Below are 25,783 nucleotides of genomic sequence, written 5' to 3' on the forward strand. Positions count from 1 at the left end.
CGACGCCCAAGACGCCGCGGCACGACGCCGGCACGCAGACGCCGCTGCCCTCCAGGCACAAGGAGAGCGCCGTCTAGCCCCCGACAGCACCTCTCCACCGCCAATGGTACGTCCAACGTGTTCTCTCACATTAGTAGTCAGCGTCATGTCTGGCATCAGCTGTACCCGTTTCTGAACTAAATTGTTATACAAGGTACCTATAGGATTTCCGAAGACGACTGTGTAAATAATGCAAAACACAGAAAAAGGAGATACGTATCAGTGAACAGAGCATTTCTCAACGTCTGAGCACTGTTTCTGATGCAGAAAATATCTGTACATGTATGCAATCCAAACATATTATAAAAACTGATCTAAGAATATACGAGGGCTGTCCAGAAAGTAAGTTACGATCGGTCGCGAAATGGAAACGACTATGAAAATCCGATAGCTTTGCAAAGATGTGTTGGGCAGTGTCTCTAGTATGACTCTAGGTAGAAATAAGTCGCTCTTTTCATTCCTGAGCTCTTAGTGAGCGCGTAAAGATGTTATAGAAAATAGTGTCTCCCGCCAAGTACGAGGGCTTGGTGAGAATTTTCCGCTGAAGCTATGCAACTGACATTATATAACTGTCGTGCGGTTTCTTCTTCAAGACAATTCTCAGCCTCATTCTGCAGGGGCAATGAAGATGTTCCTGCATCGTTTCAATTGGAAATGTTTGGTTACCCACAATACAGCCCGTAATTATCTCCCACCGAGTTTCACCTCTGCTCAAACGAACCGCTGGCTATGAAGACAACATTTTGGCACAGACAACGAGCTTTAGGCCAGCGTAGAGAATTGGCGGAAAGCACTGGCGGCTGCCTTCTATGACGAGGGTACTGGAAAGTTGGTACAGCGCTGCTACAAATGTCTGAGTCAGAACGGCGACTACGTAGATAAGTAGCTGAAAGGTGTAGCTAACTGTTACAAATGAAACATTTCTGATTTTTACTGTGATTTTCATTTCGCGATCAATCGTAACTTACTTTCTGGACAGCCCTCGTATGTATGTGTCATCCACAGATCCTCCTTAACCCCTGGCTCTATTTCAACCAAACTTGGTACACATATCACATACTGCATGGAAGGAATAGCTGTGAGAATATCAAAGGGAATGGTGTGGATATGAATAATTAGTGTAGCCCACGATGCGCTAAGGCCCATGTATTATTCATCCAATATTAGAGTAAGAGAGCACTTATTGACTTGCAACGAACTTTACACATAATTCGAAACTTTTACAGAATTTTTACTCACTGACAACTCCCAAAGGATGATGAAAAGCACTCCGTCATCAGGCCACATGTGGCCCACCGGGACCACCCGACCGCCGTGTCATCCTCAGCTGAGGATGCGGATAGGAGGGATGTGTGGTCAGCACACCGCTCTCCCAGTCCTTATGATGGTTTTCTTTGACCGGAGCCGATACTATTCCGTCGATAGCTCCTCAATTGGCATCACGATGCTAAGTGCACCCCGAAAAATGGCAACAGCGCATGGCGGCCACGCCCGACAGCGCTTAACTTCGCTGATCTGACGGGAACCGGTGTATCTACTGTGACAAGGCCGTTGCCTTAAAGGATGATGAAACGAAAAAAGTTTATCGCTGACTAAACTTCAGCTATCCATGCAGTAAAATTGCTGCACCATGCATGATGTTTTAATCTATCAATTCTTTATTACTATGTTCACGACACACTTCGTAGACAGTAGCCACATATATCACAGGAGGTACCTCCAAAATTACACTATTTTACGACACATCGTTGCGGAGATACGACGTCATAAACATAGAGCTGTCTGAAAATGATAAATCAGGGCGAGATTCGTTGGTGACATGGGTGAAGTAGTGTACAAATACGGATGAAGTATTTTAAGTATATCTGAAATTTATTTGTCGTGTGCGTGTATGGGTAAAGCGATCGGTAAAAAGGCCACCCTAAACCCCTGGAACGACTGAATATTTGGTACACATATTAATTACGCTTGGGATGAAATACTGTGAGGTCAGAACCGCCAGTCTTCTGCTGTGTTAGGGGTGATAAGGAGAAGGAGGGGAGGAGGAAGTGGACAGATATAGAGGGGGAGGAGAAATGAAGAATGGAGAAGAGGAGGTGCACAGAGAGAGGAAGAATCTTCGATTAGATGAGTGGCTACTCAGTTAGTTCATTGTAGTCGCTGACACGAAATCGCCGGGATGACGTTATGGTCACCCGTTTTGGAATTTTGTTCTTTCGGTTGCTTACTGTATTCATTAATTAATTCAGTGTGACAATGTAGAGCAGATGACTTGGACTTAAAGTTCGGTTTTTCAAAGAGCACTCTACGGCACTGCCTCCTTACTTATCTTACATTTACCGCCAACTATCACCCAGCGCAATGTCACAAGCAACCACAAAAAATATGAATACGATGACCATACTAACGGACTCACAAAATTACCGACTAATATCCCTAACATAGGTTTCCTGCAGAACCCTTGAACATATTGTCTTCGATAACCTTATGTTCAGACGCATACCGCATGCGAAAGTCAGCTTTTCCTCGTCTCACATGATACATATTGCGAACTCTGGGTGAAGGACAACTGGCAAATTACATATTTCTAGATTTGCGGAAAGCGTTTGTTACCGTTCTCCTCTACAGGCAGTTATAGAAGTTACGAACATATGGATTACGTACACTGATATGTGAGTCGCTCGAAGACTTCGTAATCCCAGTATGCTGTCTTCGACGGCAAGTGTTCGTCAGAAACAAGGGTGTCGTCAGGAGTGACCCACGGAAGTTTGATAGGACCCCTACTTTTCTCTAGGTACATAAATGATTTGTAGGGGTCAGCAGCAGTCTGCCGTTGTTTGTTGATGATGCTGTGATGTACGGCGAGATCTCGAAGTTGAATGACTTTAGGAGGATATAAGATGACTTAAACAATACTTATGGTAGGTGTAATGAATGGCAGCTAGCTCTAAATGTAGAAAAATGTAAGTTAATGCGGATGACTAGGGAAATTAAACCCGTAATGTTGACATGCAGCGTTAGTAGTTTACCGTTTGACACAGTCACTTCATTTAAATGTCTGAAGCAGTGCTGCAGGGAACTGACACCATAAATCATGCAGGGCGGTCCATAAATCCGTAAGAGTACGAGGGGATGCGGATCTCTTCTGAACAGCACGTTGCAAGGCATCCCAGATAATCTCAATAATGTTCGTGTCTGCGCAGTTTATTGTCAGCGGAAGTGTTTAAACTCAGGAGAGTCTTTCTGGAGCCACTCTGTAGCAATTCTGGACGTGTGAGCTGTCGCATTGTCTTGCTGGAATTACCCAAATCCGTCGGAATGCACAATGGACATGAAAGGATGCAGATCGTCAGATAGGATGCTTACAAATGTGACGCCTGTCAGAGTCGTATCTAGACGTATCAGGGGTCCCATATCAGTCCAACTGCGCTCGCCTCACACCATTACAGAGCGTTCACCAGATCGAATGGTCCCCCGCTGAAATCCAGAATCCATAGACTCATCAGGTTGTCTCCATACCCTTGCATATCCGTCTCCTCGATAAAATTTGAAACGAGATATGTTCGACAAGGCAACATGTTTCCCCTCAACAGTTTAATTTCGGTGTTGGATGCAGGCGAGGCGCAAAGCTTTGTGTCGTGCAGCCATCAAGGGTAAACGAGTGAGACTTCGGCTCCGGATGCCCATATCGATGATGTTTCGTTGAATGGTTCGGACCCTGACACTTGTTGATGTATCAGCATTGACATCTGCAGTAATTTGCGGAAGGGTTGCATTTCTGTCACTTTGAACGATTCTCTTCAGTCGTCATCAGTTCCGTTCTTGCAGGATCATTCTCCAGCCGCAGTGATGTCAGAGATTTGATGTTTTAGCGATTTTCTGATATTCATGGTACTCTCGTGAAATGGTCTTATGGGTAAATCCCCACTTCATCGCTATCCCGTAGATGCTGTGTCCCATCGCTCGTGCGCCGACTATATAATTACATTCAAACTCACTTAAATCTTGATAACCTGCTAAAGTAGCAGCGGCAACAGATGTAAATCGGCCAGACATTTCTCGTCTTATTTAAGCATTGCCGGCAGCGACACCGTATTCTGCCTGTTTGCATATCTCTGTATTTAAATACGCATGCCTATACCAGTTTCTTTGTTGCATCAATGTATAAACGTGTGGTGTCTGTTCTTTCATACATATCCGAAAGAGCCTACATCTCGGAACCATGTACTTGATTCGCCTAGATGAGCAATGGATCCACCTTCTTCAGTGTTGATGCAGAAGTACGTCCGACCCCTGCGGGAATCTCAGAGCAGCGAGCACGGAGGAATGGACAGGGGTTGTGGCTAGGTGGCGCTCTGTGGAGATGTGGGTCGGCCGTGAGGCGTGCCGAGACTGTAAACGGAGATGCAATAAGACTGTGTACTGAATGGTGTAGTGGTTAATGCCACTGCCCAATAAGCAGGTGATACCTGACTCGAATCCCATTCCGGAATACAGCTACTGATTCCGCTACTGATTCCGCGTATCTTCCCGACGCAGCTGACATCAGTAATCCCTTGCTTTCCTTTCCTTCCCTCCCCCCTCCCTCCCCAACACCAACCTTCAATCTACACAAATGTGTCACAGCTATGGATTCCGCGTTAGATATAAGGAAAATTATTATGTTAACTTTCAGCCTCAAGTTGCATAAACAAAGAAACATTACCTAAGTTTCGGCTATAATAATGTAGCCTTCTTCAAAAATGTCACAATATAAAATTAAAAATACAAGCCAGATATTGGCCTTGTCAAACTTAAAATGTTAAAAAAGTCCTTTATTATAAATTTACAATAATCATAAAATCTTAACCTACTTCCTTAAACGATTAGTGGGTCCTAATTTTATCCAACATTAATTGCAGATAGATAAAAATTTAATTAATTAGTGAGCTACAGCTATAGCTAGATAACAATGGGCAACTGATTTATTGATTATTATTAATGTTAACTTTATATGACCTACGCTTAACTAAACTCTACTGCCTGCAGCGTCACAGTTGTGTCTGTAGTTTATAAACCTACTTTTTAGAGCCTTGCTCATCGAGCTAATCCCGATGATCGTGCCCCTGACACTGGGCAGGCCAAGCATGTTATGCGCTGCAGGTTCCTAAATAACTAATTTCCTAATCTAAGTCCTACTAACTATTACTAATGTAAGTCAAGTCTGGTGCTTTGTCCTCAGTCGGTAGTGTCGTACCCCACTCCCCCTAGTCCTGTACGCGGCGGATTCCAGACTATGGGGAAAGTCGTCCTGTCCACGCACAGGCGGTATGGGTATAGGGGGCTAGATTCAGTGTTTCGTGTATCTCAAATTGTTAATTTAATTTATGTCCCTCAGGTATTCTTTTAACACTTTTCGTGATACCTCATCCACCAATTGGATAAGAGTCTGAAAAGTGTCTCCTTGTCTAAGTAAGTGATATGAGTCATGGTCAGTTAATTGGTCACGTAATGTTGATGCTACATCACTGAAAAGGGGGCACTCGTAGACCACATGATCGGGAGTACCCTCTGATACACCAAAATCACACGCGGGTGTGGTCCTTTTTCCGAGCTGACATAAATATGTCGGGTATAGCCCATGACCAGTGAGAAAATGGATCAGTCCTCGGGTAGGATCAAAGTATTTCACGCCCAGTCGTTCCCTGACGTTAGGAAAAAGTTCAAATGTTCTGCGACCTGTTTCTTCCGCTTCCCATAATTCTTGCCACAGTTGCTCGCCTGTTTGCCTTATCTCACCCTTATCCTCAACCCTAATGCCTAATATCTCTTCCATCTTCGCGGTATTCCCCTTTTTAGCCCAAAACCATGCAGCCTGTCCTCGAATTTTGATGTCCAGGGCGCAGAGTCCCATTATGACTAATAGTGCTCCCCCCGGGGACGTTCTGTAGGCCCCCATAGATCTCACAACCCTCGTGAGCCTGTGTGCACAGACTCGCGCAAACTGTAACCCACCATTGATGTTAGAATACTGTTCTGATACAGTTTTATGAGGTGAGGTGGAAGATGAAATCTTTTGTATCCGATGGAGATGACATTGTTTAGTGTTTGGAGGGCTTTCTGGGCTGCGGCATCAATTGATTCCCGAAGTTCCACCTTTCGTCAGTGATGATTCCCAAGTACCGTGTCTCACGTCGCCGAAAAACCGGTGAGCCCTCGATTCTTACAGTAGGGTCTTTAATTAATTGTCCTTTTAGTAATAGGTATGTTGACTTACTTGGTTATATTTTCATTTTGGTGTTTTGGCACAATACTTGCAATTTATTGATGGCCCTTTCTATTTTAGGCTCTATGTCCTCGCGACTACGGCCGCCAACCAACAGGAGGAGGGCATCTGCGTAGGCTATTCATTAGCGGCTCCATGTGGATGTCCCAAAACAGGGGTCCTAATACGGAACCCTGGGAGCATCCCTCTGTTATTGATTTTCCAACTCTCCCGCTAGAGAATGATAGCCTCCCCATCCTCGCAATAGCTCCTCAGGCAGCCATATAGCGGCCCTGAACACTCTTTCTCCCGTAAGCAGGAGAAGAGAGAAGTCCACCATAGGATGTCGAAGGCCCCACTGGTGTCTACCACGATGCCAACTACGTACTTATGCGGGGTAGAGCCACAGACCTCAGCCGCCAGGGCGATAGCATCAGATGCCGATCGCCCAGGCCTGAAACCGAACTGCCTGCTGCTCATCCCACACAGCACTCGGTGTGCAGCCAGTCTGTCAGCCAGTAGTTTTTCTCATATCTTCCCAAGTATGTCCATCAAAACATATTGATCTATATTATTTCGTTTCTGTTGGGTCTTTATCGGGACCTTTTCTGATGATCACAACATTCGCTGTCTTCCAGATCTTCGGGAACTTCCGTTGTCTGAGACATTCGTTATACAGGTGAGCTGGGGAGCTAAGAATTGCACCACCTCCGCCACAATGCCGTCTGGCCCGGGAGCTTTACCCCTCTTTAGTGATCTTATGTGGGCAGCCATCTCCTCTTCTGAAAAAGGGTGGACTCCCGTTTTATTGTTGTATCCTTCGAGGTCATCATGTCATAGCTGCCGCTGTCCATCAGATTCCCTATTCGCGCTATCGTCAGGCAGCAGGGACTGGAGGAGGACCTCAGCAGTCTCCTGTCAGGATTCCGTCATCCTGTCTCCATGCCTGACTGTTGACAATTCCATAGGAGAGCGGATATTTTCTCTAACTAATTTATATGGTGTGCCCCTGGGTCTAAGACTAACTGATTCTGAACAAAGTTCTCCCAGCTTCTTATCCTTACGGCTTTTAGTTCCTTTTGGAACCTTAGCTTGGCCTCCCGATACCGCAGCAGCCACCTTTGCCGTTCCAGCCAGACGACACTGCGCTGGTAGTGCCTCCTCAACCTTCTGAAAGACCGGCGCATGTCCTCGAGTTCGGCCGACCATGGTGACGGAGAGGCATCTATGGCCTTCCTCCTAGTTGGTACGGCTGCTTTCACCGCTCTAGTTATTGCGCTCACCAGTTCCTCTGCTCTCTCATTTATGTCTACGTCTTGATGTGTGTCACTCTCTGGCAAGGCAGGAATGTCCCTCGCTAGGCGTTCCCAATGAGCTCTTTTATAGTTTAATTGCACCTCCCACCCCATGGTCCAGCGGCACTCTCTATCACCTAGGGTAAAAGTTGTGAGATTATGGTCGCTAGTAGTGGCATTATCTACAAGTTTCCATTGTTGGATGATGTTAATTGCATTTGGTGTTACTAAGGTCACATCAATGTTTGTGCCTGGTCCTCCTCCCGCAGCGTAGGTAGGAGGGTTGCCGGGCTTGTTTGCCACCGCTAGTTGCGAGGCCATGATGAATTCTTCAACCTTGTCTCCGTTTGTGTCCCTTGTGCCGCTGTACCATAGGGGGGATTTTGCATTGATGTCAGCAGTAATTTTCAGTTTTCGTCCCTGCAATGCGGTGGTATCTGTGGTCAGGTGGTCAAGATGTCATTCGATACTGTCACCGTCTTGAAAATTCATGATAATTAGTGTTATTACTCCGACGGGAGATTGCAACTCCACGACGTTGCAATAACTAGTCGTGTATAGTGAGAGTATCGTAGCTCTCAGGGCTTCGTGATTATTATCGCCGCTTTCGGGTATTCCCCTCGGCTGACAACCTGCCAGGTCGCGGCTGCGAATGCTATTCTTCCAGCTTGGGAGTACGGCTCCTGCAGGCAGAGCACATCCAGTCTCTTCTCCTCCACCTCCTTACGCAGCTCCTGCATCACTAGTCTGCTGTTGTGAGTGTTAAGTTGGCCAATGGTAATTTCGGTCATTAAGGAAAGTAGGTATGTATATGATCGTTAGGCCACGTCTTACTCCAGTCAAACGTAATTCGTCCATTTGCCAACACAGATTGTTCGTAGATGTCATTGAGGTCGAATATCTCGCCTCGTGCCGGCCGAAGTGGCCGTGCGGTTAAAGGCGCTGCAGTCTGGAACCGCAAGACCGCTACGGTCGCAGGTTCGAATCCTGCCTCGGGCATGGATATTTGTGATGTCCTTAGGTTAGTTAGGTTTACCTAGTTCTAAGTTCTAGGGGACTAATGACCTCAGCAGTTGAGTCCCATAGTGCTCAGAGCCATTTGAACCATTTTTTTTTCTCGCCTCGTCTTTCAAAAACTTTCATTAGTAGATCACGCAGGGTTCCGAAGTCGGTGGGGAGATTCACTGACTTTAGCTGCATTCTGTCTACAGCTTCCATTACCGAGAAGTTGACTTTTCTGCCGTTTTCGTGTCCCACACGAACCACATGTCGTACGGCAGTGGTCAGGATAGGCGGCTGCTCCAACGTCGCCAATTGGGTTGTATATTAAATGTTAGGATAAACTCTGATCGGGTTCACTGGCGTAGCCTTACTACAGGGGTATCTTGTGATCTCGTTGGGTACTTTCTTGGACTGGTTTCTGTTCTTTTTGGCTAATTTCATCTTTCGGAACTGCCACTACCGCAGGATGCCCTTGCCGCTGCTAATCGGCCTCGTTCCCCGGCTGTGAGAGGAGGGAATGGTGACCATGAGTGTAGGCTCAGTCTGAATGCCTTTGTCCATCGCTGGGAGCTCAGTTTGAACACCTTGTTCGACTGTCTCAATTTTCGAGTCGCTCGAAAGAGACCTCAAGAATTCTTCAAATTTATTCACCCTTATGGCATCCCTCCTCCTTTTGCTCTGGGATTTCCGCTTTGTCATCCTGTTCCGTGTAACATACTCAACCATAATCGATCCTGGAAATCAATCTTTGTTCTAACATCCGGTAGGTAGGGCAATTCCGACCTGTGGCTCCACAAGATTTCTTATCACGTCTCTTACACGGGATACAGACACCTACAGCCGTACATTCTTTTCGGGTGTGATCGTCTTCACCACACTTGGAGGACGCCGACCCCCTGTTGCAGTGACTTAGAATGTGGTCGAAGTCTCCGCAATTGTGGCAACGAGGTACCACGAGATAGTAGCTGGCGTTGACCACATGAAACCCAACATATAATCTGCCCATTGTCACCACCTTTCTCCACATAGATGTGGTAACCTCGGCAACGTGATGTACAACATCACAATCCTGAGGCCACTTTTTTAATCTCAACTGGTAGGAGTTTTTGAATTCCTCATCATTCATATGCTCAAAGTTCTGTTCTTTAATTGATTCATAAAGTTCCTCATTTGTCATTGTTGTGGGAACATCGTAAAGTATGATGAGAGGGTTTATTTCTCTCAGTGGTTCACATTTGACCACATAGCTCCGCTTAGGGTTGTTTAATAGTTTTTCCTTATCCCCCTCGGTGGCAACCGAGTTCCTACTTGGTTTGACCTTGTTTATTTTGATCTTGTCGTTTACTGGATCAATGGTTGTAGTCAGTAATTCTTGAATCTTTCTTACACTAGTGTCTTGGCCAGGTAGGGTCCTGAGAAAGACCGCCGTGTCTGGCCGCTTGGTAACCTTAGCGATTGTATCTTTTGTAGTTTGCGGTTTGGGTGGCGCTTGCGCAACCACTCCTGACCAGGTCTTAGTCGGTTGTCTCCTCAGTCTGTCCTTCTCCTTTTCTAATTCTTCTACGCGACCTTCGAGTTCGGCGTTGGCAATAGCCCATGCAGCCAACTCGTTTTTTATGATTGACAGTGCCGCTTGACTTATTTTCCCGTTTTTAGTGTCTTGCTCGAAGAGCAACGTAATTCGCGCATGCCTCTGAGTCACGGTTTCGTCGTCTGCCTGTCCCAGCTAGTTATCTGGAGAGGGATCATGGATGCACTCTTGAGCGCACTCGTATCACTCGACTCAGTTCCAGCTATCTTCAAATTACGCGTGATAAACTTAAAGTGTTAGTACTACAGTGGATAGTCATTAGACTGCGTCACTTCTGCAAATGTTTTGCCAATAGGCCACACAAACAAGCAAGTCAAGTGGGCCGCGGCCCATGAGTCGTAACTCAACTGGAGACTTAAAGTTAGCATAATTACATTTTACCGTTGCTGACTCTGCTGCACCATGCTAAACATATACATATAAGCAAGGATGGTGCTGTAAGTACGTAGTGAGGCGTATCATATTGTTTTACCCAAAGCAATGCCTGATGGTCGTGTCTTTTAAAAGGATTTTTTCCTCTTAGCTACGCAGTTCATTTCTATGGAATTTTGCATACTCGTCGCTAATAGGGTACCTAACGGATGCAGCATTCTCGGAATGCTATACTACAACCTATCCTATGAAACGTCCCCTTTTTAAAAATTTATATACGACTGTTCTTAAACTGACACAATATTTTTAGCGCAACGCAATCCGACTTTCAAAAATCCCTACAAAAAAAAATGGCCCTGACTAACATTAACCTATGCGTTTCACAAATCGCTTATCTCATAAAAATCTTGGTAACTCGAACTACTGCAATACAGCAAGCGCCACTACTGCCAGCTAAATAAAAGATTCAAACTACGGAAGGCACTAACTACTGATAGGCATAGTTAGCAAATGAAAGATTTTGATAGAGAACAAACAATGTATTTACCTTAATAGTCATCAAAAGTCATAATATATATAGGAGTTCATAACATCCATTCTTACAAATATCAAAACTCCGCCATTTCTCTCTCCACATCCACCACTGCTGGCGGCTCACCTTCAACCGCGCAACGCTACGCGCTGTTCGCATCCAGCTGCCGCTGCCCAACACTACAATGGCAGACAACAATGCAAACTAGCCACAGACTGCACACAGCACAGCCAGTGATTTTCATACAGAGCGCTACGTAACGTTGCCAATAAGAAAATATAAACAGCCTACTTACACCACTAAGTACATTACGTTTTGGAATTAAAAATAAATAAAGTATGGATTTTTTTAAATTATATACAGATGAAAGCCACACTTAAATACTACTTTTCTACATTGTTGCCGCCGGCCGTGGTGGTCTCGCGGTTCTAGGCGCGCAGTACGGAACCGTGCGACTGCTACGGTCGCAGGTTCGAATCCTGCCTCGGGCATGGATGTGTGTGATGTCCTTAGGTTAGTTAGGTTTAAGTAGTTCTAAGTGCTAGGGGACTGATAACCACAGCAGTTGAGTCCCATAGTGCTCAGAGCCATTTTTTTCTACATTGTTGCCATTTAAATTAAGGCACTTATCGTAGCGATGGACGAGCTTGGAAATTCCTTCGTCGTAAAGTTCGGCCGCCTGCGCCTTCAACTATGTGGTTACCTCTTCTTGAAGCAGTGCGTCGTCATCAAAACGCTGCATAGCCAACCACTTCATAATTTCTGGGATGAAGTGGAAGTTGCTCGGTGCCAGGTCGGGACTGTACGGGGGATGAGGAAACAACTCCCATTTTAAAGATTCGAGAACTTCACGAGTGGCATTGCCGTGTGGGCCCGGGCGTTGTCGCTTACGAGAAGGATGGAGACTCATTACTCGATCGCATCGTTACTGGTGACGAAACATGGGTTAAGCATGTGAACTGCGAGACAAAATTGCAGTCAATGCAGTGGGGGCACACAAAATCCTCCCAAAAACCCAAGAAATGCATGCAGACAATGTCGCCAAGGAAGGTGATGGCGACTGTCTTTTGAGACAGAAAAAGTGTGATTTTTGTGGATATCCTGGAAAGAGGCACTACAATAAACTCTCAAAGGTATTGCCAAACTCTGCACAACCTCAGAAGAGCAATACAAAACAAGCGCAGGGGAAAGTTGGGCTCAAAGATCTTGCTGATTCACGACAACGCCTGGGCCCACACGGCAAATTCCACTCGTGAAGTTCTCGAATCTTTTAAGTGGGAGTTGTTTCCTCATCCGCCGTACAGTCCCGACCTGGCACCGAGCAACTTCCACTTATTCCCAGCAATGAAGAAGTGGTTGGCTATGCAGCGTTTTGATGACGACGCACAGCTTCAAGAAGAGGTAACCACATAGTTGAAGGCGCAGGCGGCCAAATTTTACGGCGAAGGAAGTTCCAAGCTCGTCCATCGCTACAATGAGTGCCTTAATTTAAATGGCAACAATGTAGAAAAGTAGTATTTAAGTGTGGCTTTCATCTGTATATAATAAAAAAAATTCCATACTTTATTTATTTTTAATTCCAAAACGTAATGTACTTTGTAGATAGTCCTCGTATTTCCAGAAAGCAAATTGACAATACTTGACTATGGCGAATGTCGCAAGCGAGAGGTCACATGAAAACACAACAGTTCGTGCTATACACAGAGTCCAAGGAAACACTTGATATGGACCTGACAGCCCACTAACCGCGTTATAGCAGACGCGGGCGATCTTCGCTCCTGCGTTTGTGGTTACGACAGAACATACTTCCCCCAAAGCGACGGTCCGTCGTCGAGTATGGAGTGTGACAACAGCGGGGGCTGCACGAGGGCGGACGTTCTGGTGGGCCGGAAGCTGTGCCTGTAGGGGACGACCAGCTTCTGGCCGTACCCCGCCATCCGGCCTGAGCTCTCGTGGAAATGTCCCCCGGAAAACGACCGGAAGGGTACGCGTCCACCTCCTGCTGCCATGAACCAGATGAGGAAGGCGGTGACAACTGCTGTGCGAGCGGATCCGGTAGGACGAGAGGTGTCCGAGGAAGCAAAGGCTCCGTCTCCATCGGGTCGTTCCGCGGTGTCGTGATGACACCCTCCAGCGGCTGCTGCGGCCGCGCTGTCCTCTGGACCCGTGATTCTGGGGAAGAGACACTGACAGTGTACGTGACAGAGGCGAAGTTGATCATGATGGCGACGCCGCAAACCATCCGAACCTGAAGCAAGAGACATGCAAGCGGCGAGTCGACGGACGATCTCGCCTCGCGCCCACTGTCTGCTGCCGCTAAAAACCCTGTAAAAGACAATGTCATGCGGCGCGAAGCGATACTTGCTGCCTTCCTGCGGCGACGGACGCTGAGGAGGGTGGGGCAGGTGGATCAGTGTGCGATGGCGGCGGCACTGAAGCGATTCCACCGGCGATGGTCTATCAAGTGGGTGCGAGCGATACGCGGCGAGAAACGGTTGCAATGCTTGATCCCTGGTGTGTGCGGAGCGACGATTGGCCATCTGCTGTTTGAATGTTCTGACAAAACGTTCCGCTTCGCCGTTTGACTGTGGAAGGAACGGTGCACTAGCTAAATGCCGTATGCCATTGCGTTCACAAAATGTTTCAAACTCATTTGATGTGATCTGAGGTCCGTTGTCTGACACTATTACTTCAGGTAAACCTCCCAGGCAAAAAATCTATGTCAACACCCGAATTGTGCTACGTGACGTTGTCGAGTTCATGGACACATCAAAGGGAAATTTGCTATATGAGTCAACCACAAATAACCAGTGAGTGTTCCAAAAAGGCCCCACAAAGTCTATGTGCACATGTTGCCGTGGCGATTGCTACTTAGGCCGAAGTCAGCCGTTGTGGGCGAGCGGTTCTAGGCGCTACAGTCTGGAGCCGAGCGACAGCTACGGTCGCAGGTTCGAATCCTGTCTCGGGCATGGATGTGTGTGGTGTCCTTAGGTTAGTTAGGTTTGATTAGTTCTAAGTTCTAGGCGACTGATGACCTCAGAAGTTAAGTCGCATAGTGCTCAGAGCCATTTGAACCATTTGAACTTAGGCCGAGCAGAGATCTTTTGTGGCGCAGAGGACTTATTTTCCGCACATGCATGACACTGTGACATCATCTCTTCTATTTGGGCGTCCATGCCCTGCCAAGTACAGTGTTGACGCGCTAGTTGTTTCGTGCGAACAGTCCCCATGTGTCCTTGGTGAAGTAACTGAAGTAACTGCACTCCTTTTTGCAAAACTTTAGTTATCAATATACGTGACAGTCCGTCGTCATTTTGAACAAGAATCATACCTTTTTTTACAGCGAGGCTATGCCCACGTGCAAAGAATCGGCGCACTACAGAATTCTTTATGCTAGTCAAGGAGTGAGGCCAAGATGTGCGAATGTAATTGAGCAAAATGTTCAAATCTGTGTCAGCTGTCGCGGGCTGTGCAATTTTCCGATAGTTCAGTGGAAAAGACTGAAGCAATTCAGAATCCTGAGCATCGATGTGATAGCAAGATGCAGCAGAAGCGTCAAAGTCTGTATCAGAGCCAATCGGAAGGCGTGAAAGTGCGTGCCCATTTCCACGTTGAGCCGCCGGACAATACACAATCTCGTACTGGTATCGAGGCGACAACAAAGCCCATCTTTGAAATTTTCGGGCAGTTCGTACTGGAACCGGTTTCATCGGATGAAAGAAAGTTTGCAAAGGCTTGTGATCCGCAACTAAGTAGAATATCTGCCGTACAAATAGCGGTGGAATTTACTGACACCATACACAATAGCTAATGCCCCTTTTTCAATTTGTGAATAGTTACACTGAGCTTTTTGGACAACACTTTTGATGCGAAAGCAATAGGTCTGCCTTTATCACCAATTCTGCCCGAAAACACTGCACCGATTCCGTAAGAGGAAGCGACAACTTGCAATACAGCCGATTTGTCAAGATCAAAAAGTGAAATAAGCATCGAGTACTAAGCAATGCATCTTTAAGTTTTTGAAAGCTACTTTTGGGCTCGTCTGTCCAAACAAAGGGGATATTCTTGCGACGCAAGCGATGCAATGGATCCACGATTTGTGCAGCATTCGGAATGAACCGAATATAATACTTAATTTTCCTTAAGACTGACTGCAGTTCTGTGACACTGCGAGGAACTGGCAAGTCTCGCATGGCTTACAAATGCGACTGCAGAGGATGTACACTTTGACTGTTTACGACATGACCGAGATACTGCAACTCAGACTTTAAAAAATCACACTTGTCCAGTCTACACTTTGGTCCTGCATCAGATAACACGGAAACAAAGCACATAAGTTTTCAGGGTGTTCTTCACGTGTACGACGTGCTACTGCAATATCGTCTATATGGTTTGAACAGTTTGGCACTTGTGCAGTTGACTGTTCCAACTGCCACTGGGAAATGGATGGAAAACGCAATGTATTTACATAAACCCAAATCCAACTGCGTGTTCACTACGCACACTTTTTGAGATTCTTTATCGAGCTGTATTTGAAGATAAGCGTCGCACATATCAGTTTTAGAAAAGTAGCGTGCTGTGCCTAATTTGCTCATAACATCTTCTGGGCTTGGCAGTGGATAAGTATCAATGACTGATTGTGGGTAGACTGTACCCTTAAAGTCAACATAGTGGCGAATGCGACCTGAAGGTTTCATGAGCAACACAAGTGGACTTGCCATTCACTGGCTGATACGGGCGCAATATCTCTGATACCTTGCAATTCTTTACGTTCAGCAGCGACTTTGTCCCGTAATGCAATGGGAACAGTTCTGGTCCATCAAAATTTCGGCTAAGTATTGTGTTTCAGCCTAATATGTGCAACCACATTTTGAGGCTTGCCTAAACTTTCAGAAAAAGGTTCCGGGAATTCTTTGAGCAAGCTTGCTACACTGTCTATAGCATTGAATGAATACACTGACAACATATTGTCCTGAGTGTCTGAGCCAAACAAGTCAAAAGAGTCAAGTCCAAATAGGGAGCGCCGGAACAAAAACCGATAAATCCGCATTTACTGTTAATACAGGAAGTAACAAATAATGATCTCTAAATGGCTCCACAAGCTATAAAAAGAGGAAACACACCATAAAACACTTGATGTCACGTTGTGCTGAAAATTATTTTGTGGCAGCATATACAGGGTGGTACAAAAACGTACGGACAACCTTTCAGGAAATATTCCTCAAACACAAATAAAGAAAAGATGTTATGTGGACATGTGTCCGGAAACTCTTAATATCCATGTTAGAGCTCATTTTAGTTTCGTCAGTATGTACTGCACTTCCACGATTCACCGCCAGTTGGCCCAACTGAAGGAAGGTAATGTTGACTTCGGTGCTTGTGTTGACATGCAACTCATTGCTCTACAGTACTAGCATCAAGCACATCAGTACGTAGCATCAACAGGTTAGTGTTCATCACGAACGTGGTTTTGCATTCAGTGCAATGTTTACAAATCTGGAGTTGGCAGATGCCCATTTGATGTATGGATTAGCACGGGGCAATAGCCGTGGCGCGGTACGTTTGTATCGAGACAGATTTCCAGAACGAAGGTGTCCCGACAGGAAGACGTTCAAAGCAATTGATCGGCGTCTTAGGGAGCACGGAACATTTCAGCCTATGACTCGCGACTGGGGAAGACCTAGAACGACGAGGACACCTGCAATGGACGAGGCAATTCTTCGTGCAGTTGACGATAGCCCTAATGTCAGCGTCAGAGAAGTTGCTGCTGTACAAGGTAACTTTGACCACGTCACTGTATGGAGAGTGCTACGGGAGAACCAGTTGTTTCCGTACCATGTACAGCGTGTGCAGGCACTATCAGCAGCTAATTGGCCTCCACGGGTACACTTCTGCGAATGGTTCATCCAACAATGTGTCAATCCTCATTTCAGTGCAAATGTTCTCTTTATGGATGAGGCTTTATTCCAACGTGATCAAATTGTAAATTTTCACAGTCAACATGTGTGGGCTGACGAGAATCCGCACGCAATTGTGCAATCATGTCATCAACACAAATTTTCTGTGAACGCTTGGCAGGCATTGTTGGTGATGTCTTGATTGGGCCCCATGTTCTTCTACCTACGCTCAATGTAGCACATTATCATGATTTCATACAGGATAATCTACCTGTGCTGCTAGAATATGTGCCTTTACAAGTACGACACAACATGTGGTTCATGCACGATGGAGTTCCTGCACATTTCAGTCGAAGTGTTTGTACGCTTCTCAACAACATATTCGCTGACCGATGGATTGGTAGAGGCGGACCAATTCCATGGCCTCCACGCTCTCCTGACCTGAACCCTCTTGACTTTCATTTATCGGGGCATTTGAAAGCTCTTGTCTACGCAACCACGGTACCAAATGTAGAGACTCTTCGTGCTCGTATTGTGGACGGCTGTGATACAATACGCCATTCTCCAGGGCTGCATCAGCGCATCAGGGATTCCATGCGACGGAGGGTGGATGCATGTATCCTCGCTAACGGAGGACATTTTGAACATTTCCTGCAAGAAATTGTTTGGAGTCATGCTGGTACGTTCTGTTGCTGTGTGTTTCCATTCCATGATTAATGTGATTTGAAGAGAAGTAATAAAATGAGCTCTAACATGGAAAGTAAGCGTTTCTGGACACATGTCCACATAACATATTTTCTTTCTGTGTGTGTGAGGAATGTTTCCTGAAAGTTTGGCCGTACCTTTTTGTAACACCCTGTATTATTGCTCCCGTATCTCCCCACTACAGCGCAAGCACATGAAAACAGGAAAAGTGGATATATCGGGTTTTGTTCCGTCGCTCCTCAAATATGTTTTCAGTCACTTGAGTGTAGCACTGTAAATGCCACTGTGCACATATGCGAGCGATGCATGCCAGGCAAAATACATGTTCCGAGAATGGGAATGTCTTGTCCATCATAAGCCGCCAGGTGCGTGCTAGTTTTAGACAGGCGTGGACAGCTAAACAGATCGTATCTGTGACTATTTAGCAGTGTGACAGAGGCACCCATGTTCAACTGAAATTTCACACGTTTCCGACAAATAAGTGAATGAGGGATAAGGTTGTCTGACAGTCGTATCACTGACGAAACTGCGTGCTTGCTAGCTGCAGACTTGGAATATACTGCATGAATAAATTGGGCCCTGTGACGAAAGTTTTGTGAGTGGGCTTAATTCTGATGTTTGTTCCGTTGTAAACACACGGATTACGCATGTACTTTCCTATCACAACCGTAACACTGAGCTTGTCGGGAGGGGCAGTCTTTATGTTCGTGCGGTGTATAACAGCGAGGGTGAGACTTAATTTTGTTCGCCCGTGTAGCTAAATGTTTAGCGTACATCATACACGGCGTGGAAGGCTGTTTACATGGCGTGGCGAGCGTACGCCGCCAGTGCGGAATAGCGCGATCATAACTAAGAGACTCAACCTGACAAACAGCTGGCTGCTCAAATGTATTAGCCGACAAGGCACCGGAATCGTACTGATCTAATATTTGCACCACCTGCTGAAATGATGGATCGGCCTCTTTCAATATTTGTTCTCTGACTTTGACATCAGGCACACTGTACATGATCTCATGACGCAACATAACATCTGAATATAAAGCACTGCTAGCACATATGAAAATTGAATTTTCTTGTCACACCCTGAAAATCTGTCACCCACTCGCAATATGTTTCTTCTGACCGTTTTTCGTAACTAAAGAACTGATACGCAACTGCTACCACATTAACTTGTTGCACATAATAATTTGTTATGGAGGTGATAACCTGTTCTAAGCAAGTTCACTCGGTGTGGCCTTAGGAGAAAAACCTGGATTAATCTGAACACTGCACTTCCAGCCGTTGATAATAGACAGGGAAGTTTCACAATACGTAGAACTTCGTGGGCGACGATGGGTACTTCAGACTGGGCCAACCACTCGTGCCATTCTTCTTCGTATTGACTAAACATTCGAAAAGGCTCTATAGCAGCTGAAGTAGGCGGCGCTTGTTCGGCGGGGCGCTCAGCGATGGCTAGTCGCTGCTGCACTGTGGTGAGAGGAGTAGATATCTGGTTTGTCTGAAACTGAAGCAACTGAATTAGATGTGTGGATTCCAACGTTTGCGACGGCGACGTCTGGGGCGGAACAGGTGGGATGGCCATATTGGAAGACACAAATGGCAAAAAAATATACAAGGGGAACGACAAAATCTATGAAATGTTCTGCAACGCCCACCTGGAAAAACTGATTAGTACACTACTGCACATTAAAATTGCTACACCAAGAAGAAATGCAAATGATCAACGGGAATTCATTGGACAAATACATTATACTAGAACTGCCACATTTTCACACAATTTGGGTGCATAGATCCTGACAAATCAGTACCCAGAACACCCACCTCTGGCCGTATTAAGGGCATTGATACGCCTGGGCATTGAGTCAAACAGAGCTTGGACGGCGTGCCCATGCAGCTTCAACACGACACCACAATTCATCAAGAGTAGTGACTGGCGTATTGTGACAAGCCAGTTGCTCGGCCACCATTGAACAAACGTTTCCAATTGGTGAGAGATCTGGAGAATGTGCTGCCAGGGTAGCAGTCGAACATATTCTGTATCCAGAAATGCCCGTACAGGACCTGCAACATGCGGTCGTGCATTATCCTGCAGAAATGTAGGGTTTCGCAGGGATCGAACGAAGGGTAGAGCCACGGGCGTAACACATCTCAAATGTAACGTCCACTGTTCAAAGTGCCGTCAATACGAACAAGAGGTGACCGAGACGTGTAACCAATGGCACCCCATACCATCACGCCAGGTGATACGCTAGTATGGCGATGACGAATACACTCTTCCAATGTGCGTTCACCGAGATGTCGCCAAACACGGATGTGAGAGAACCTGGGTTCATCCGAAAAAATGACGTTTTGCCATTCGTGCACCCACGTTCGTCGTTGAGTACACCATCACAGGCGCTCCTGTCTGTGCTGCAGCGTCAATGGTAACCGCTTCCATGGTGTCCGAGCTGATAGTCCATTTTGCTCCAAACGTCGTCAAACTGTTCGTATTCGGCCGCTGTGGCCGAGCGTTTCTAGGCACTTCAGTCCAGAACCGCGAAGATGCTACGGTCGCAGGTTCGTATCCTGCCTCGGGCATGGATGTGTGTGATGTGCTTAGGTTAATTAGGTTTAAGCAGTTCTAAGTCTAGGGGACTGATGACCTCAGATGTTAAGTCCCATGGTGCTTAGAGCCATTTGAACCATTTTTTTGAACTGTTCGTGCAGATGGTGGTTGTCTTGCAAACGTCCTCACTTGTTGACTCAGGGATCGAGACGTGGCTGCACGATCCGTTACAGCCAGGAGGAGAAGATGCCTGTCATCTCGATTGCTAGCGATACGAGGCCGTTGGGATCCAGCACGGCGTTCTGTATTACCCTCGTCAACCCACCTATCGCATATTCTGCTAACAGTCACTGGAACTTGACCAACGCGAGCAGCAATTTCGCGATACGATAAACCGCAATCGCGATAGGCTACAATCCGACCTTTATCAAAGTCGGAAACGTGATGGTATGCATTTCTGCTCTTACACGAGACATCACAACAACGTGTCACCAGGCCACGCTGGTCTACTGCTGTTTGTGTATGAGATATCAGTTGGAAACTTTCCTCATGTCAGCACGTTGTCACCTTCGTGGTGTAGCAATTTTAATGGCCAGTAGTGTAAAAACGACAAGAAACTGGTAAAGCAAAGCGAGCGCCCCTGCAAAGTATAGACAAGAGGGAGTCAAGGCGCCGGCACAATACACACAAAAAACAGAAGTCCGTGGCCGGGTGGCTCGTAGTTTAGTGGTAAGACTCGTCACCAGTTCTGGGGTATTGTCCGCTCGTCGCTAATAGGGTACCTATGGGATGCAGCGTTCTCGGAATGCTGTACAACAACTCATACAAATAACATTAGTAATTTTATTTCCAGAAAGCAAATTGACAATACTTGACTACAGCAAATGTCGTTAGCGAGAGGCGACATGAGAACAATAGAGTTAGTGCTCTACACAGAGTTCGAAGAAACACTTGATACGGATCTGACAGCGTAGCACTAATCACGTCGCAGACGGGGCCGATCTGAGCGGCGGAGGCTAACAGCAGCATCGTTTGTATGGACTTGTTGCAGGGGGCGAGCCTGGAGAGGCGCGGTCTTATTACGCGCGCCATTGGCCACCTTTCTCCCACCGCCTTCTCTGGTATTGCGTTCCGCATCTTCGTTCCCGTTCCGGCGTCTGTGGTTATGTAAGAACCATTTCGACTCGACGACATTTTCGGATGGTGCATGTGCCATTAGCCGAATGTGGTCGCAGTGAATGTGAAAGAGATGGCCTCTGTCAGCTATATGTCGGGGAATGCTGAATGGTCAATTACTCCGTGCCACTGACGTCGTCCATCGAAAATACAATCCGGACCGTGGAACTCCAGAACGGCGTGAGAATCGGCATGACGTCCAGAGATATGAAGACAGAGCTTCCTTTTTCAATCTCGAGCTGAAGAGACTTTTCAAGATATTGTAAGCACTTGTTAGAATCGAAGTGCGTGTTTTAAAAGAAATATTTAGTAAAAGTTGTTTTTACTAGCAATCTTCCGGGTTTCAAAAACATCACATTTTTGTAGCCCACAAAGACACAAGATTGAGGCCACGGTTAATACCGCAGCTATTTATAGAGTAAGGTATCTGGATCGAAAACTAACTACGACCGTAGGAATATACACCCAAAACGACGACTCCTCCATCCCGTGATACAGTAGTACCAGAAAGATGAAACCATAGAAGCAAAGAATTAAGAACAGTATAAAACTAGTCAAAAGAGTGAATACGCAAAATAACCGTTAGGGCGTGTAAAACATACGTTTCCATTGACAATAACTAGCAACATTTTACCTTCTGTTTGGGATTTATACATTATAAATGCCTCTCTCCGTTTCGCCAGCCGGAGGGCGTGTCTCTCTCTTACCAACTATACACAGTGAGCACCTACTTGTTGAAAGTAATTTTTATATTACACATAATTGATACCTCATGTCAGCAATAGCGGTTAAAACAAGTGTCAGTATTTCGTTTAAATTTTTTCTCGGATTTACTGAGAAATCTGTTGACATCTGTGACATTCAGAACAATTTGTCCATTTACAGACACATTTTGTATTTAACACATTTGACATTAATGCGCCAGAGCTTGCTACGTGTTGACGGATTGTGCTGTGGGTTCTTCTTGTTGCAGAGTGGATGGGCAGCAGTAGTTGGAGGCAGTGGCGCAGTCGTGTATCGACGCAGTGCAGACTTTGCCAGCAGGTTGGTACCACTCTGCACGTTCCGCAGAGGTTCCTTAACGTCCCATTTAGTTTCGCAGCACAAACAGCCTTCCATTAGATAGTGGAGGGTGATACAATTTTGATAGCTCCCTCATAAAACAAAATGCTTAATGACTGGTTTGACACATTTTGTTGATTTCAATTGCCTCTTTCTTCCATAACATGACTTACACATTCACAATAAATTAAAATATATTCAAACAAAAATCTGAACGAACGTAAGTTTCACACACTTAGGAAGCTAATCAGATTCATCATCAGTTATCCAAACGACACCTGAAATTCGGCTCATTGAAGCTTACATCACTACATTCAAATTATGCGCTTTATTCTGAAGATTTTCTTACTACTGCGAACATGAATCTCTCACCACGCTATAAAATTTCTGCCATTTTTTACACTCACTGAGCTTTCAAACACACGTACAACATCATGTAAATTAGATACTGGAAAGCATTATTTCACCCATTAAATATAATTCTGGAGAGCTGACGCCCTTTCACATTCACTTACCGCGCAAAGGAATATTGTGGAACTTCTGTTATAACTTCACATCCCATTCACATTCCAACACAGTCTGTCGTCCGCACACCTACTTAACTTTGCCAGTCCAAAATAATTTTTTCCTAGCGTGAATCCTACAATTGTGGGTAGCACTTGGGGTGCCACAATAATTATGTTTCGTTATAATTTCAGACCTACAGCACTTAATAACATCACTTTCATGTTTTCAGTCAAGTCAGCTATCATTCTTAAAATAATTTTAGATGTATTTTATATACCATTCGTTTTTCTAGATCGTATATGAAATTGTTTTTCCGATGAGATGGAAGAAAGACTTAACCGTTCACTAAAGTTTCCCATTTTTGCAGTTCTTAACCTGTGTCAGCTATGATCATCACATTCAATAAACTTGTTTAAAATATACTTTTGAACAAAATGACTTCTTTTCCCAGGCGATACTGGTAAGTGTGAGGCCAGTCATTTTACATTACTCAGGATCAGTATGTCCACTGCTAAAAAATTGTGATTAATCAATTCTTCTGAACTGGGGTCGGAAGTAGAAGTTGCTGACACCGCCCTACATGAAGGCGATTGGCATGGAGGAAGGTGGTACAAATGCTAGGGAATGCACAGCATTATGAAATAGGAAAATGTTTGGGGATGTGTCTCTCCAACAGCCAAATGTGATGAAATTTCTTATTTATTGTAGTAACACAGTTTCAAATTTGACCGGGGACAAAACTGCGTTTCAGGCGTAGAAACGTGTTGTAGACATCACACACGATCTGCTTCACTGTGATGCTGACAATTACTGAACGGTATTCTGGCATTCTGAAACAGTAACAGATAACCTATCAATATACCAGTTATTGGACAACTGTAGATTATCAGTTAGTGATTCAGAAAGAAAGGGTATCATATATGGACCACAAACATAACGCTAAAAGTAATCATGTATGATGCCTACCACATATTTCGATTACAACACAGTTTTTGTTCCAATCAGTTTGAAAATGGAATATACAGTTAAGTACCAATTCATGGAAATAATTTCATCAACGGTGACTGCGATCTATTAACCAGAAGAAAGGTTTAGTACACGGAATTTAATGATGCGGGTGGGAGAGTCGGTGACGTCCAGGCTGTGATCCGCGGCTGGACGCTAATGTGTTTGGCTGAATCCTAGGCCGTAACACAGTGCTCACAATAGGTACAGTACACTGACGACGGCCATCCGAGCGTAGATAAGGAGCGTGAACCTCATCGGTTTCCTTGGTCTTCACTGACAGAAGAAAGCTTCCATCCTCCCCTGTTTCCTATACCGCACCCAAACATTCAGACACTATACACCGCACCACAGACAACAATACTACGCCGTTCCCCACCTGAAAGATTGGATATGTATGCTGTCTAGCTTGCATTTATTCCAAAGGCTTCTTAACAACAATACTACACCGGTCTCCACCTGAAGGATTGGATATGTATGCTGTCTAACTTGCATTTATTCCAAAGGCTTGTTAGTACACTGAGCTACGAATCGTAAGAAAAGTGACACTGTTGAAATCTAGCTTCACCAAAAAATGGCAACGTACAATAATTGTGACAGGGGAAATTAATTTCTCAGTAGGTAGATTAGGGGTAAGTCTGTTCAAATCGAACAATTCAATGTGCCGGTAAGAAATGTCTTACACTGAGTAAGCAGGGCAGGAAGTAGTTAAAGTTGCAGCTTCCAGCCTTCTGATAATTTTTCGTGCCTAGGGTTCACTGTAATGTAATTTTTTTTTAAAGATATCATGGTGACCTTCGTCTGTAAAAATGATTTATTCATGAAATCCATAGTTTCAGTGGATAACTGCGAAGCTATAAGTACGTGCATAAGTGCAAATACAAAGTGTATCAAGTCAGCTTTACCTATGCCGCCCACATGGCCTTTTCTTGCCATTCATTTCGAGAATCCTTGGATTGTCTAGAAATACCAGCACACATCCCTCATAACTTTATCAAGTGGTTAAGAATATTTTTATTTTCTGAACAAACCATGTACTTTGTGGGATATCGTACTATATATAAGTTGTGTGTAATGTTAGTTCATAGTTTATTAACTGACTCTGCATGCGAGCCATGTGTTAAAGGAGAGTTTATCTTATTCGGGTGTGCAACTCATGTTCAGTGTTTCTGTTACAGCTCATGCACGAGTAACACGGAATGAATGATTATCGCTGAGAGGTTAGCGGGGAGTTATGAACGTACAAATTACCCTAATGTCTTTTTGTGCTTATGACATACACTGAATTACGTTACAGAGTAATAAATAAACTACTCTTTTCCTTCAGCAAATCGTATTGGAGCTTTATACAATGCAACGTTGCTTTCAAGATTTAAGTTAACTGAGTATTATTGTTAATGTTTAACATGTAGATTATTTTCCCTGACGATGACAGACAACTATGTGACGTTTGATATTATGTTCCCGCTAACAACCTCACCTGCCATTAATAAAAATAAGTGGTTTTTATGTAAGATGTTTGAGTATGACTACAATTATTTTTTCTTTAGCACAAATTCACACTTATTCAGTCGTAAGAAATCGAAGCAGGATCCTCAACTCGTTTTTTTAGCGGAGTGCAAAGATTTCTGTCAGATTATCTCAAAAAATCATTCACAAGTTCATTTGATGTGGTATTTATTTACAGGTTTTCCCACGAATAACCTAGCACTGGTCGACAGCTGTGCGACACGTCTGCAACATACAATTGTGATAAAGACTGACGCCCATACAAAAAATTATATTTTTGTTTCAAAACGAGATATATTGAT

At 45.1% G+C, this 25,783-nt stretch overlaps 1 long non-coding RNA gene across 1 annotated transcript; it reads left to right on the forward strand.

Moving 5' to 3' along the window:
* On the forward strand, positions 1-25,783 carry LOC124601846. The gene is made up of 3 exons (XR_006978583.1): positions 1-106; positions 22,372-22,442; positions 25,660-25,783. It is a non-coding gene; the product is annotated as an uncharacterized LOC124601846 (long non-coding RNA).

Source organism: Schistocerca americana, chromosome 1, assembly GCF_021461395.2.
Source record: "Schistocerca americana isolate TAMUIC-IGC-003095 chromosome 1, iqSchAmer2.1, whole genome shotgun sequence".
In the NCBI taxonomy this organism is placed as follows: domain Eukaryota; kingdom Metazoa; phylum Arthropoda; class Insecta; order Orthoptera; family Acrididae; genus Schistocerca; species Schistocerca americana.